This window comes from Odocoileus virginianus, chromosome 3, assembly GCF_023699985.2.
Source record: "Odocoileus virginianus isolate 20LAN1187 ecotype Illinois chromosome 3, Ovbor_1.2, whole genome shotgun sequence".
Classification (NCBI taxonomy): Eukaryota; Metazoa; Chordata; class Mammalia; order Artiodactyla; family Cervidae; genus Odocoileus; species Odocoileus virginianus.
In genome coordinates, this window is record NC_069676.1 from 69,655,829 (window position 1) to 69,670,832 (window position 15,004).

At 35.4% G+C, this 15,004-nt stretch overlaps 1 long non-coding RNA gene across 1 annotated transcript in view; it reads right to left on the reverse strand.

The window, feature by feature from the left end:
- The window catches only part of LOC139032454 (uncharacterized), a 130,378-nt gene that overhangs the window by 80,691 nt on the left and 34,683 nt on the right, over nucleotides 1-15,004 (reverse strand). The window lies entirely within an intron of this gene.

Genomic DNA, 15,004 nt, shown 5'->3' on the forward strand with positions numbered 1-15,004 from the left:
TGCCAAAGCCTTCAACTGTGTGGATCACAATAAACTGTGGAAAATTCTGAAAGAGATGGGAATACCAGACCACCTGACCTGCCTCTTGAGAAACCTGTATGCAGGTCACGAAGCAATAGTTAGAACTGGACATGGAACAACAGACTGGTTCCAAATAGGAAAAGGAGTACATCAAGGTTGTATATTGTCACACTGCTTATTTAACTTATATGCAGACTACATCATGAGAGACGCTGAGCTGGAAGATGCACAAGCTGGAATCAAGATTACCGGGAGAAATATCAATAACCTCAGATATGCAGATGACACCACCCTTATGGCAGAGAGTGAAGAGGAACTAAAAAGCCTCTTGGTGAAAGTGAAAGAGGAGAGTGAAAAAGTTGGCTTAAAGCTTAACATTCAGAAAACTAAGATCATGGCATCTGGTCTCATCACCTCATGGGAAATAGATGGGGAGACAGTGGAAACAGTGTCAGACTTTTATTTTTTGGGCTCCAAAATCACTGCAGATGGTGACTGCAGCCATGAAATTAAAAGACGCTTACTCCTTGGAAGGAAAGTTATGACCAACCTAGATAGCATATTAAAAAGCAGAGACATTACTTTGCCAAAAAAGGTCAGTCTGGTCAAGGCTGTGGTTTTTCCAGTGGTCATGTATGGATGTGAGAGTTGGACTGTGAAGAAAGCTGAGTGCCGAAAAATTGATGCTTTTGAACTATGGAGTTGGAGAAAACTCTTGAGAGTCCCATGGACTGCAAGGAGGTCCAACTAGTCCATCCTAAATGAGATTAGTCCTGGGTATTCATTGGAAGGACTAATGCTGAAGCTGAAGCTCTGGTACTTTGGCCACCTCATACGAAGAGTTGACTCATTGGAAAAGACCCTGATGCTGGGAGGGATTGGGGGCAGGAGGAGAAGGGAATGACAGAGGATCAGATGGCTGGATGGCGTCACCAACTCGATGGGCATGAGTCTGTGTAAACTCCAGGAGTTGGTGATGGACAGGGAGGCCTGGTGTGCTGCGGTTCATGGGGTCGAAGAGAGTCGGACACGACTGAGTGACTGAACTGAACACATAAACTCTTCAAGAACACAATGGAAAACTGTTTCTCTTAAACTCATAGTTAAAGAAAGATAAGTAAAATGAAGAAGCAGAGGAACTACTCCCAACTCAACAATTAAGAGAGTTCCCTTAGAGAATATCTTAAATCCACAAGATCCCCAAGTCCAAAAAGGAGGTAATAAAAACACTGAAGCAATTAAGAAAGGCTATCATTAGAAATGTAGATCACAGTTAAAAAAAAAAAAAGAAGCAGTAGTAGTAGGAAATATAGAGGTGCCAATTAAAATTAGGAAACTCATTTGCAGAGACAAAACCTCCCCTAAAGGACATAAATGGTGAACTGCATGATGCATAAAAATAAGAGATCTGCATTACAGAGTAACAAAAACATCACATAATCAGAACAACAGATAGAAAAATAAGTGAAAAAAAAAATGAAAGCAGCATATGCACTTTATGGGATAAATCCCAACACACATAATAGGAATCCCAGAAAGAGAAGAAGCAGAACAGGGGATCAAAAATACATTTGAAAAAATTATGGCTGAAAACTTCCCAAAGTCAAGAAACGAAACAGATACCTGGGTGGAGGAAGCACTGAGAATTCCATATAAAATGAATCCAAATATAGCTACATTAAGACATATTATAATCAAAATGTGTGTGTCAGCCACTCAGCTGTGTCCAGCTCTTTGCAACCCCACGGACTATAGCCCACCAGGCTCCTCTCTCCATGGAATTCTTCAAGCAAGAATCCTGGGGTGGGTTGCCATTCCCTTCTCCAGGGGATCTTCCTGACCCGGGTATTGAACCCAGGTCTCCTGCATTGCAAGCAGACGCTTTACCATCTGAACCACCAGGGAAGCCCTAAATTAAGTATCTGTTACTAGATATGTGTTGTCTCGTGGCAGTGGTGGTTTCATCACTAAGTTATTCTGACTTTTTAAACTGCCAGGATCCTCTGTCCATGGAATTTCCCAAGCAAAAATACTGGAGTGGGTTGCCATTTCCTTCTCCAGGGTACCTTCCTAACCCAGGGATCGATCCTAAGTCACCTACACTGCCAGTGGTTTCTTTACCACTGGGCCATTCTTACCACCACGCCCCAGGATATAATCAAAATGGCAGATGTAAAAACAAAGAGTCACTTATTAAAACAAGGAAGCCTCCATAAGGTTATCAGATGATTTCTTAACAGAAATGCTGCAGGCCAGAAGGGAATGGCAGAATATATTCAAAGTGCTAAAAGGGAAAAGAAAACCTGCAACCTAGAATAATATACTTAGCAACATTACCATACAGAATAGAAGGTGAGAGAAAAAATTTCTATCAAACAAAAACCAAAAAGAATACAGCAATACTAAGCCTACTGTAAGAGAAATAGTGAAAAATCTTCTCTAAATAGAAAAGGAGCAAGAATATATTGAAAAGAGAAAATCACAATTAAAAAGTAAATCACTTATAGCAGTACACAAATTTTTTAAAATTTAAAACACTGTAAAATCAACAACTACAATGAACAGCAAAATGATAAATATTTAGATGGAAAAGAGGACATCAAATATGAAATATGGGGGAGGGAAGCAAGAAAATGTAATTTTTTTTAACTCTGTGCTTGAACCAATATAACTACCAGTGTAAATGTATATATAGTAATAAGTTAGCATACTTGAAAAACACGGGAACCAGAAATCAAAAACATACAACAGATTCACAAAAAACAAAAAGAAGAAACAGAAAATAGAAAAGGAAAACATCAAACCACAAAAGGAAAAAAAAGTAACAAGGAAAACAAAATCCCCTGGAAAACATACCTTAAAATAGCACTAAATACATATGTATTAGTAATTACCTTAAATGTCAATGGACTAAATGCTCCAATCAAAAGACACAGAGTGGCAGATTGGATATAAAAATAAGAGCTTATAATATGCTGCCAACAAGTGACTCAATTTAGGACAAATGATGATGCACAGAGACTGAAAGTGAAGCAATGGAAAAAGAACTTTCATGAACATTGAAATGACAAGAATGGGGGTAGCAAAACTCATATCAGTCAATATAGACTTTAAAACAAAGGCCACAAAGAAAGCTAAACAAGGACACTACATAATGACTATAAGGGGCTTTCCTGGTGGCTCTGTGGCAAAGAATCCACCTGCCAATGCAGGAGACAGGAGTTTGATTCCTGGTCTGGGAAGATCCCGCATGTCATGGGACAGCTAAACCCATGTGCCACAACTATGAGCCTGTGCTCTAGAGCCCAAGAACTGCAACTAGTAAGCTCATGTATCACAGATGTTGAAGCCCATGGCCTAGAGCCCAGGAAAATCCGCCACCTGAGAAGCCTGAATACTGCAGCAGAGAGTAACCCCGCCTGCTGCAACTAGAGAAAAGCCCCCTGCAGCAACGGAGACCCCGCACAGCCAAAACCAGATTATTTAAACAACAAAAAGGATCAATACAAAAAGAGGATGTAATATTCATTAATACATATGCACCTATTATAGGAACACCTCAATTAAAAAAAAAAGTCTTAACAGACATAAAGAAAAAAAACTGACAGAAATACAATAAAAGCAGGAAACTTTAACACCCCACTAATGTCAATGGATAGATCTTCCAGATCAAAAAATCAGTAAGTAAACAGAGCTGCTAAATAACACAACAGAGAAATTGAACTAATTTGATATTTTCAGGACATTATATCTGGGGGGGCGGGGTGGGGCGGGAAATAACATTCATTCCAATGCACATGGAACATTCTCGAGGACTGACAACATTCTAAGACACAAGACAAGCCTTAAGACATTTAAGAAGATAGAAATTATTTTAAGCATTATTAGTATTTTTTAAACCAAAATGTTGTGAAACTAGCAAGCAACCAAAGAAAGCAAATTAAGGGGGCAGTGGGGGATAAAGGCTACATGGAGACTACATAAATGTTACTAAAAATAAGTCAATAATGAAATCAAAGAGACAATTTAAAAATGCCATGAGACAAATCACAATGAAAACACAATTTTTGCTGGGATGCAGCAAAATCAGTTCTTCACAGGAAATTCATAGCAAAAAAGATCTCCCTCAAACATTGAGAAAAATCTCAAACAACATACCATCTAAATCTATTAGAAAAAGAAGAATAAACAAAATGTGAAGTCAGAAGACGCAAGAAAATAATTAAGACCAGAGAGGAAATATACAAAATAGACATCTAAAAAATTAGGGAAAAGTCTCCAATGGAACCAAGAACTGTTTCTTTGAAAGGATAAACAAAATCTAGAAACCTCTGGCCAGACTCATGAAGAAGAAAGGAGGACCCAAACAAACAAAATAAAAGATGAAAGCAGAAATACAAAAAGCCATAGGAGAATACTATAATCAATTTGTATGAAAAAAACTGGACAACCTCCGAGAAATGAATATATTTCCAAAACCATGGGCTCATTGAAACTCAATCGAAGAAATAGGTAATTTGAAGAGACCAATCGCTAGAAGTGAAATAGAATCTGTTAAAGAAACAAAAAAGAAAACCTCTGGAAATAAACCTCCAGGACGAGATGACTCACTGGGGAATTCTACAAAACATACAAAGAACTTACACCAATCTTTCCCAAACTCCTCCAAAAAACTGAAGAGGGAAAAACAGTACCAAAATAATCTATAAACCCACTGTCACCCTGATACCAAAATCAGACAAACACAATACGAAAAAAGAAAATCATAGGTCAATATCCTTGTTGATAAGCCAATGTAATCAACAGCACAGAAAAAAGGTCATGCAAGACAATCAAGGTGGGTTCATAGTAGGGTCACAGAGATTGGTTCAACACATGCAAATCAATGTGACGTACCATGCCAACAAAAGAAAAGACAAAAACCACATGATCATCTCAACAGAAGCAGAAAAAGTGTTTAATAAAATTATATACCCATTCATTATAAAAACTATCAAAGTGGGTATAGAGGGAACATATCTCAACACAATAAAAGCTATTTATGACACACCTTCAGCCAACATTAACACTCAACAGTAAAAATCTGTAAACATTCCTGCTAAAATCTGGAAAAGGACAAGGATGCCCACTATTACAACTTTTAGTCCACACAGTATTCAAAGTTCTTGCCACAGCAAACTGACAAGAAAAAATAAATAAATAAATAAAGTTATCCAAGTGGAAGGGAAGAAGTAAAATTATCATTGTATGCAGATGACATGATACTATATATAGAAAACCCTCTAGACTTCACACAAAAACTACTAGAACTGATAACTGAATTCAGTAACAAGATAATTAAAATACATAAGATACATAAATTCGCTGTACCTTTGTACTAACAATGAAATATCAGAAGTTTAAAATCCCTTTTAAAATCACATTTAAAAATACTTAATAATAAACATGACCAAGGAGATGAAAGGCTTATATACTGATAACTACCTAACACTGATAAAGGAAACTGAAAATTATTCAAAAACAAGGAAAGATATCTGATCCTCTTCAATAGGAAGAATTAATATTGTTAAATGATCATAGTACCAAAAGCCACATACAGATTTATTATTATCCCTACTAAATTACCAATGGCATTTACTACATAACTAGAGAAAATGGTACTAAAATTTATAGGGAACCAAAGAAGACCCAGTATTGCCAAAATAATAATAAGGAAAAAAAAAAAAACCTGGGGGCATAACCCTCCCAGACTTCAGATAATACAATAAAACTACAGTAATCAAAACTAGCAATAAAACTACAATAATCAAAACAATGTGGTATTGGCACAAAAACATACATGCATCAATGGAACAGAAAAGAGAGCCCAAGAATAAGCTAACACATATGTGGTCAATTAATCTGATAGAGGAGGCAAGAATATAGAATGGAGAAAACACAGTTTCTTCCAGTAAGTGGTGTTAGTAAAACTGGATAGCCACATGTAAATCAATAAATCAAGGATGTCAGAACATACCCTCTCTCCACACACAAAAGCAAACTCAAAATGGAATCTTTTAAATAAAAGAAATGGCACCATAAAACTCCCAGAATAGAACATAGGCAAAACATTGTGTGACATAAATTGTACCAATGTTTTCTTAAGTCTGTCTCCCAAAGCAATAGAAATAAAAGTAAAAATAAATAAATGGAATCCAATCAAACTTAAAATCTTCTGCACAGGAAAGGAAATCATAAACAAAATTAAAAAACAACCTAAGGACTGGGAAAAATATTTGCAAACAATGAGACAAACAAGGGCTAATTTCCAAAATATAAAAACAGCTCATACAATTAAATAACAAAAACCAATCCAAGTAAAACATAGGCAGAAGACATAAGTAGACATTACTCCAAAGAATAAATACAGATGGCCAATAGGCACATGAAAAGATGCTCAACATAATTAATTATTAGAGAAATGCAAATCAAAACTATAATGAGGTACCACATCATACCAGTCAGAATGGCCATGATTAAACAGTCTACAAATAACAAATGCTGGAGAGGATGTGCAGAAAAGGGAACTCTACTACACTGTTGGTGGGAATGTAAATTGGCGAAGACACTATGATCAACATTGTAGAGGTTTTTTGAAAACTAAAAATAGAGTTGCCATATGGTCCAGCAATCCCACTCTTGGGCATCTATCTAAAGAAAACACTCATTCAAAAAGATAACTGCACCCAATATTCACAGTAACACTATCTAACAGAGCCAAGATATGGAAGTAACCTAAATATTCATCAACTGAAGGGATAAACAATTCATCAGATGAAAGGATAAAAAAGATTCTATAAACACAAACACACACATATACATACATACTACTTGTCCATAAAAAATGAAATAACGCCATCTGTTATTTATAGCAACAAAGATGAACCTAGAAATTATCATATTAAGTAAGTCAGAGATAGAAAAATATATGATATCACTTATATGTGGAATATAATACATAACACAAAGAACTATTTATGAAACAGAAACAGATTACCAGACATAGAAAACAAACATATGGTTACCAAAGAGGAGAGGGTGAGGGATAAATGCAGAGTTTGGGATTAGCAGATACAGACTACTATTTATAAAATGGATAAATAACAACGTCCTATTGGATAGCACAGGGAAGTATATTCAATACCCTATAAAAATCATAATGGAAAAGAATATGAAAAAGAATATACATATGTGAATCATTGCTCTACCCAGAAACTAACACAACACTGTAAATCAACTATGTATATACAAATAAATAAATAAAACTTGCAAGTATCACCTTAAATACATTTTGCTCCCAAAACCCACCCTTCCTGCTTCCTGTGTTTGTCTGAGACTTGCAAAGATCACCTGATATCAATGCCAACTTCATTCCTTTTCAGACAACCTAATCCTAACATATGTTCATCAATATCTTTATCTTAATCTGTCACAGTATGCTTAATGTTTAAAATTTATTTGGCAATGCTTTAATAATTCCCATGATTTTTTTCTGAACTTGATACTTCCCCAATGGCTGAGCAGTAACCAGTCTACCTGAAATGCAGGAAACATGTGTTTGATTCCTGTGTCAGGAAGAACCCTAGAGAAGGAAATGGCAAGCCACTACAGTATTCTTTCCTGGGAAATCCAATGGACAGAGAAGCCAGGTGAGCTACAGTCCAGTTCAGTTCAGTTCAGTTGCTCCAATTCTTTGCACCCCATAGACTGCAGCATGCCAAGCCTCCCTGTCCATCACCAACTCCCAGAATCTACTCAAACTCATGTCCATTGAGTCAGTGATGCCAGCCAATCATCTCATCCTCTGTCATCAAATTCTCCTCCTGCCATCTATCTTTCCCAGCATCAGGGTCTTTTCAAATGAGTCAGTTCTTCACATCAGGTGGCCAAAGTATTGGAGTTTCAGCTTCAGCATCAATCCCTCCAATGAATATTCAGAACTGATTTCCTGATGGACTGGTTGGATCTCCTTGCAGTCCAAGGGACTCTCAAGAGTCTTCTCCAACACCACAGTTCAAAAGCATCAATTCTTCAGCACTCAACTTTCTTTATAGTCCAACTCTCACATCCATACATGACTACTGAAAAAACCATAGCTTTGACTAGACCAACCTTTGTCTCTGTTTTTTAATATGCTGTCTATGTTGGTCGTAACTTTTCTTCCAAGGAGTAAGTGGCTTTAATTTCATGGCTTCAGTCACCATCTGCAGTGATTTTGGAACCCCCAAACTATAAAGTCTCACTGTTTCCATTTTTTCCCCATCTATTTGCCTTGAAGTGATGGGACCGGATGCCATGATCTTAGTTTTCTGAATGTTGAGCATTAAGCCAACTTTTTCACTCTCTTCTTTCACTTTCATCAAGAGGTTCTTTAGTTCTTCTTCACTTTCTGCCATAAGGATGGTGTCATTTTCGTATCTGAAGTTATTGATACTTCTCCTGGCAATCTTGATTCCAGTTGTGCTCATCCAGCTCTGCATGTCTCATGATGTACTATGCATATAAGTTAAATAAGCAGGGTGAAAATATACAGCCTTGGCATACTCCTTTCACAATTTGGAGCCAGTCTGTTGTGCCATGTTGCTTACTGACCAGCCTACAGATTTCTCAGGAGGCAGGTCAGATGGTCTGGTATTCCCATCTCTTGAAGAATTTTCCACAGTTTGCTATGATCCACAGTCAGTTGCTTTGGCATAGTCAATAAAGCAGAAATAGATGCTTCTCTGGAACTCTCTTGCTTTTTAAATGATCTAATGGATGTTGGCAATTTGATCTCTGGTTCCTCTGCCTTTTCTAAATCCACTTGAACATCTGGAAGGACACAGTTCATGTACTGTTAAAGCCTGGCTTGGAGAATTTTGAGCATTACTTTACTAGACTGTGAGATGAGTGCAACTGTGCGGTAGTTTGAGCATTCTTTGGCATTGCCTTTCTTTGGGATTGGAATGAAAATTGACCTTTTCCAGTCCTGTGGACACTAGTGAGTTTTCCAAATTTGCTGGCATATCGAGTGCAGCACTTTCACAGCATCATCTTTCAGGATTTGAAATAGCTCAACTGGAATTCCATCACCTCCACTAGCTTTGTTCGTAGTGATGCTTCCTAAGGCCCACTTAACTTTGCATTCCACGATGTCTGGCTCTAGGTGAGTGATTATACCCTCATGATTATCTGCGTCATGAAGATTTTTATTGAACAGTTCTTCTGTGTACTCTTGCCACCTCTTCTTAATATCTTCTGCTTCTGTTAGGTCCATACCATTCTGTCCTTTATTGTGCCCATTTTTGCATGAAATATTCCTTTGGTATCTCTAATTTTCTTGAAGATATTTCTAATCTTTCCCGTTATATTGTTTTCCTCTATTTCTTTGCACTGATCACTATGGTAGGCTTTCTTATCTCTCCTTGCTATTCTTTGGAACTCTGCATTCAAATGGGTGTATCTTTCCTTTTCTCCTTTGCCTTTTGCTTCTCTTCTTTTTAGAGCTATTTTAAGGCCTCCTCAGACAACCATTTTGCCTTGTTGCATTTATTTTTCTTGGGGATGGTCTTGATTCCTGCCTCCTATACAATGTCATGAACCTCTGTCCATAGTTCTTCAGGCACTCTGTCTATCAGATCTAATCCCTTGAATCTATTTGTCACCCCACTGCATAATCGTAAGAGATTTGATTTACATCATAGCTGAATGGTCTAATGGCTTTCCCTACTTTCTTCAATTTATGTCTGAATATGGCAATGAGGAGTTCATGATCTGAGCTACAGTCAACTCCTTGTCTTGTTTTTGCTGACTGTATAGAGTTTCTCCATTTTGCCTACAGTCCATGGGGTCACAAAAGAGTCCAACAAAACTTAGTGACTAAATAACAACAGCAAATGTATATCCAGATTTAGCACAATGCTATGTCCACAGTTAAAGCACTTTCATGTATTTCAAAGACAAATGGGAAAGTAAGAAGAATGAATAAGAGTAGGGCCTTATGGGAAGATTAAGATAATGAGAGAAAAAAGTAAATAATGAGGAAATGAAAGAGAAGTAAAGGAGGAAAGAGTCAAAGGAAAACCAAAAAGGAAAACTGAGTCTTAAAAAAAGGCCACAAAACTAACTTAGAAAATGAGCAGTACCCGATAGTTACCTCACACAAGAACAGAACAGTGCCTGTTCCCACCACCTGGACTATAAAATCTTTGTGGAGTAGAGAGGAGAGTATACTCTATACCCTTAGAAGGGTATTATATCAGGAATGGAGGGTAATTAACCATAGACTAATCACGTCTTAAGTTCAAGACCCTAAGAAGCAAATCATACCAAAGTAAATTCATTCAAATTTATAGGAAAGAAAAAATATTTGCTGGCATTTGGTTAAAAACAGGCAAACAAAGGAGCAGGGAAATGATTCATATAAGGAGAAAAATGAATCAATCAACACTAACCTGGAATTGAAAGTGATATTAGAATTTTCATAAAAATAACAATGTGTAAGTTATTATAATTATTTCTATAGTTATTAAAAAGGTCAAGTAAAGAAATGGAAAATATTTTTAAAGACATAAATTAAATTTCTAAACATAAAAACTATTATAATATCTGAGATGAAAAATATATGGATCTGGATTATGGCAGATTAGATATTGCAAAAGAAAACATTAGTGAATTTGAAAATTATTCAAAATATCACTCAAAGGAAAGCCATAATTTAAAGAATAGAAAGTGGATTAGGGAACAGTGAGGCAACTTCAATAGGCCTAACATATATGTTCTGGGTTGGCCAAAAAGTTCGTTTGTTTCTGTAACATCTCGTGGAGAAACCCAAATGATCTTTCTGGCCAATCCAATAACTGGAGTTCCCAAAGGAAGAAAACAAAGGTATCAGAAAAATAATTGAGAAAACAATGATCCCAAATTTTTCAAGAAGCTCAATGAACCCCAAGCACAAAAAATATAAAGAAAACAACATGAAGGAACTTCATAAACAAATTGATCAAATCAGTGACACAAATATTTTTACATATTTGAGAATTTTTTTTAATTTTAAGAAATAAAGCAAGTACAGAGAGCAAAAAAATAAATAAAAATAGTAGCAGATTTCTCATAATCAATGTAAATGGGAAGACAGTAGATTGATATAATTAATGCACTGAAGCAGTATATCTGTCAGCTTACAAGTTTATTTAACATATGCAGAGTACATCATGAGAAACGCTAGGCTGGAAGATGCACAAGCTGGAATCAAGATTGCCGGGAGAAATATCAATAACCTCAGATATGCAGATGACACCACCCTTATGGCAGAATGTGAAGAGGAACTAAAAAGCCTCTTGATGAAAGAAGAGAGTGAAAAAGTTGGCTTAAAGTTCAACATTCAGAAAACTAAGATCATGGCATCTGGTTCAATCACTTCATGGGAAATAGATGGGGAAACAGTGGAAACAATGTCAGACTTTATTTTTGGGGGCTCCAAAATCACTGTAGATGGTGATTACAGCCATGAAATTAAAAGATGCATACTCCTTGGAAGGAAAGTTATGACCAACCTAGATGGCATATTAAAAAGCAGAGACATTACTTTGCCAACAAAGGTCCGTCTAGTCAAGGCTATGGTTTTTTCAGTGCTCGTGTATGGATGTGAGAGTTGGACCATGAAGAAAGCTAAGTGCAGAAAAATTGATGCTTTTGAACTGTGGTGTTGGAGAAGACTCTTGAGAGTCCCTTGGACTGCAAGGAGATCCAACCAGTCCATCCTAAAGGAGAGCAGTCCTGGGTGTTCATTGGAAAGACTGATGTTGAAGCTGAAACTCCAATACTTTGACCACCTCACGCGAAGAGTTGACTCATTGGAAAAGACCCTGATGCTGCTGGGAGGGATTGGGGGCAGGAGGAGACGGGGACGACAGAGGATATGTCTGGATGGCATCACCGACTCGATGGGCATGAATTTGAGTAAACTCTGGGAGTTGGCGATGGACAGGGAGGCCTGGCGTGCTGCGATTCATGGAGTCACAAAGAGTCGGACACGACTGAGCGACTGAACTGACTGACTGACTGACTGACAAGTCTATACACAGTGAATGTGCAAAAACTTGATCAGACATAAAAACATTGAAAGAATTTATAAACAGCAAACTAGACTAACTGTAAAGATTACAGGAAGCTTTTCAGGTGGAAGAAGAATTATATACATATGGATACAAATAACTGAAGAAAAAATACTAGAAATGTTAACTACTAAATATGTATGGCTTTTCATGTTTAAAGCTCTTTTAAAGGTAAATAAATTTTTAAACAAAATAAAACAATGATGTATAAGATTTATAACATATGTTAAAGTAAATGATTGACAACAATAACAGAAAGGCTCGAGAGGAGAATTGAAAGTATATTCTTTTAGGATTCTTATACTGTGCATGAAAATGCATAGCATCATTTGAAGATAAATTGTGATTTAAATCAAGTATACATTGTAAACCCTAAAACAATAACTGAAGTAAAAGAGCTGCAGCAAGTCAAAAATGTAAAGAAGCTAGATATATTTAAAATTCAAAAGAAGTCAGAAAAAAAGAGTAAAATGGAAGCAACACATGACACATGTAGAAAACAAATACAAGAAGACAGATTTAACAACCACATCAACAGTCACATTAAATATAAGTGGCATAAATATCCCAATTAAAAGTAAAGGCTTATCACGTTGGATAGACTCTACTATGTGCTATCTATTGGAAACCTGTTTTAAATGTAAAGATATACTCTAGCTAAAAGGATAAAAAATATATTTCACTAAAACTAAAAGTTAGAAGTGGTTTTATTAACATCAGATGAAATATCTTGCAGAGAAAGAGGAGTACCACATATAAAAATTATTTCATATTAGTAGTCAATTTGTCAAGAGGACATCAGTATCTTAAAAATGTTTGTACCTAGTAACAGAGCTTCAAATTACAGGGACAAAAACTGGTAAAATTTCAAGGAGAAAAAGACACAAAGAGAAAAAAATAATCTGCAACTGTAATAATAGATTTCAATACTCCTCTCAGTGACAGAAAAGAAGGAATATATAGAAAATAGGAAAGGATATAGAATATTTGAAAACAATAAATATAGATTGAAGGAAACAACACCTTATTTGCAAATCTTAAACATAACACTTGAGAGTATAAATAGTAAACTATTTAGAAACCTTTTTAATTCAGAGAAAAGAATGAACACACTGTTACCAAATTCATTCCACAATGTTAATCTCCTTGCAGAAAAGATTATATGTCACAAACTGTAATAAAAATAGTAGCTGAAGAGTGATAATTTAAGCATTTAAGACAAAACACCTTTACTAGTTAAGATAAAATGCTTGTAAGGCTGTATTTTTCACTTTATACATCTTTATACACAACTAACCGTGCAATATTACTCAGACTTTACTCTGGTCTTCAAATTCCTATTCTATTCCTTCTTGTCTCTCCTCCCATCATCAATGCCATGGCCCCATGTATTTTTCAATGAATCAATCTGTATAATTCATATTTTTGTAATCAGACACAAATGAGTATTACAGGGTTAATTTCCTGAAGCAATTACCTAGAAAAATACAAAGTTTCCAATCTGGGTTTTGTTAGCAAAAAGTTTTTGAATTTACATGTTTGTATGTTTATGCATATATCTGTACATATTTTTGTATAGACTAAATCTGAAAACATTGACAAAAATCTCTTAATAGTGCTTACTTTTATTATATTTGGGTACTTACATAAGTTTGCCAACTCTTTTTTTGTCAGTTTGCCTTCAGAAGTGAGTCAGTGTCTATATTTAATTCCACAGTCCAATAAATAAACCGAGAAGTTAAATATAAAATGTTCTAAAATTAAAGGTTTCAGCTTTGAGAAAATAGTAAAGCAATATGATTTAATTGTGATACATATAACTTTATTTTTGAAATAAAGTATGCACACTAAAATATTAAACCTATAAAACTAATAACATGAAAAATAAATCTACCATTGTCCTGCCCTCGGTTTCCCATTTTTATATGAAGAAGCAAAAACTTACCTTATCTAAGCCTCAAAATTTTCAGCTATACAACTGGTATAATAATCACTAATAATTCAATGCCAGTAACTGGAAATTAACATCACTATGGTAAGACAGAGGAGACAAAACTCACATCTGTGATGCTCAGTATTATTATATTATCTCAAAGCTCACCATTTATCTTTTCCACATGGGTTAGATCAACTCTGTCATGTTAACTAATCATAGTGATTATTACTGCTACTTAACACATGTATAGTCTTTGTCATATTCCATTAACTATCAAAGTATTACCATTACCTCATGCATTTTATCATCTCATATAAAATATAGGAGAAGCTTGCAATATACCTTATTTTTTAGGCTATTTTATCATATATACTTTATAAACATGCAGTTATCTGTTGTGTTATACTATTTGCTTGAAGTGATCATTTATTTAAAATAAATAAATAAATAATGAAAGAGTGAGACAGAGGTTCTTCTCTGTATACACTTCTGTATACACTCTACTATTTATTATTTCTGGTGACTCCTATTTAATTATGTAAATTGAAATTTCCTTTAAGGCAGATATTCTGGTAATGAAGTACTCAATATTTAGCTGAAAATGCCTTTATTTCATTTTTAATTCTGAAAGAATTCTGTGAACATGGAATTGTCTCTTTAGAGCTATCTTTGAATAGTTTGAAGCAGTTGTTTCACTGTCATTTACTCAACAATTGTTTCTGTTGAGAAAGCAACCACATTTTGGATCACTGTACTCTTTATATGTAATATCTAAATGTTCTGTGGCTACTATCAATATTTTATCTTTATTTTAAATTTCAGCATTTAGTGATGTGTATAAGTATAATGGCTATTGTATTTATGCTCCTGCACTATTGTATTTTTGGAGCTATACATTGGGATATTTCACTCA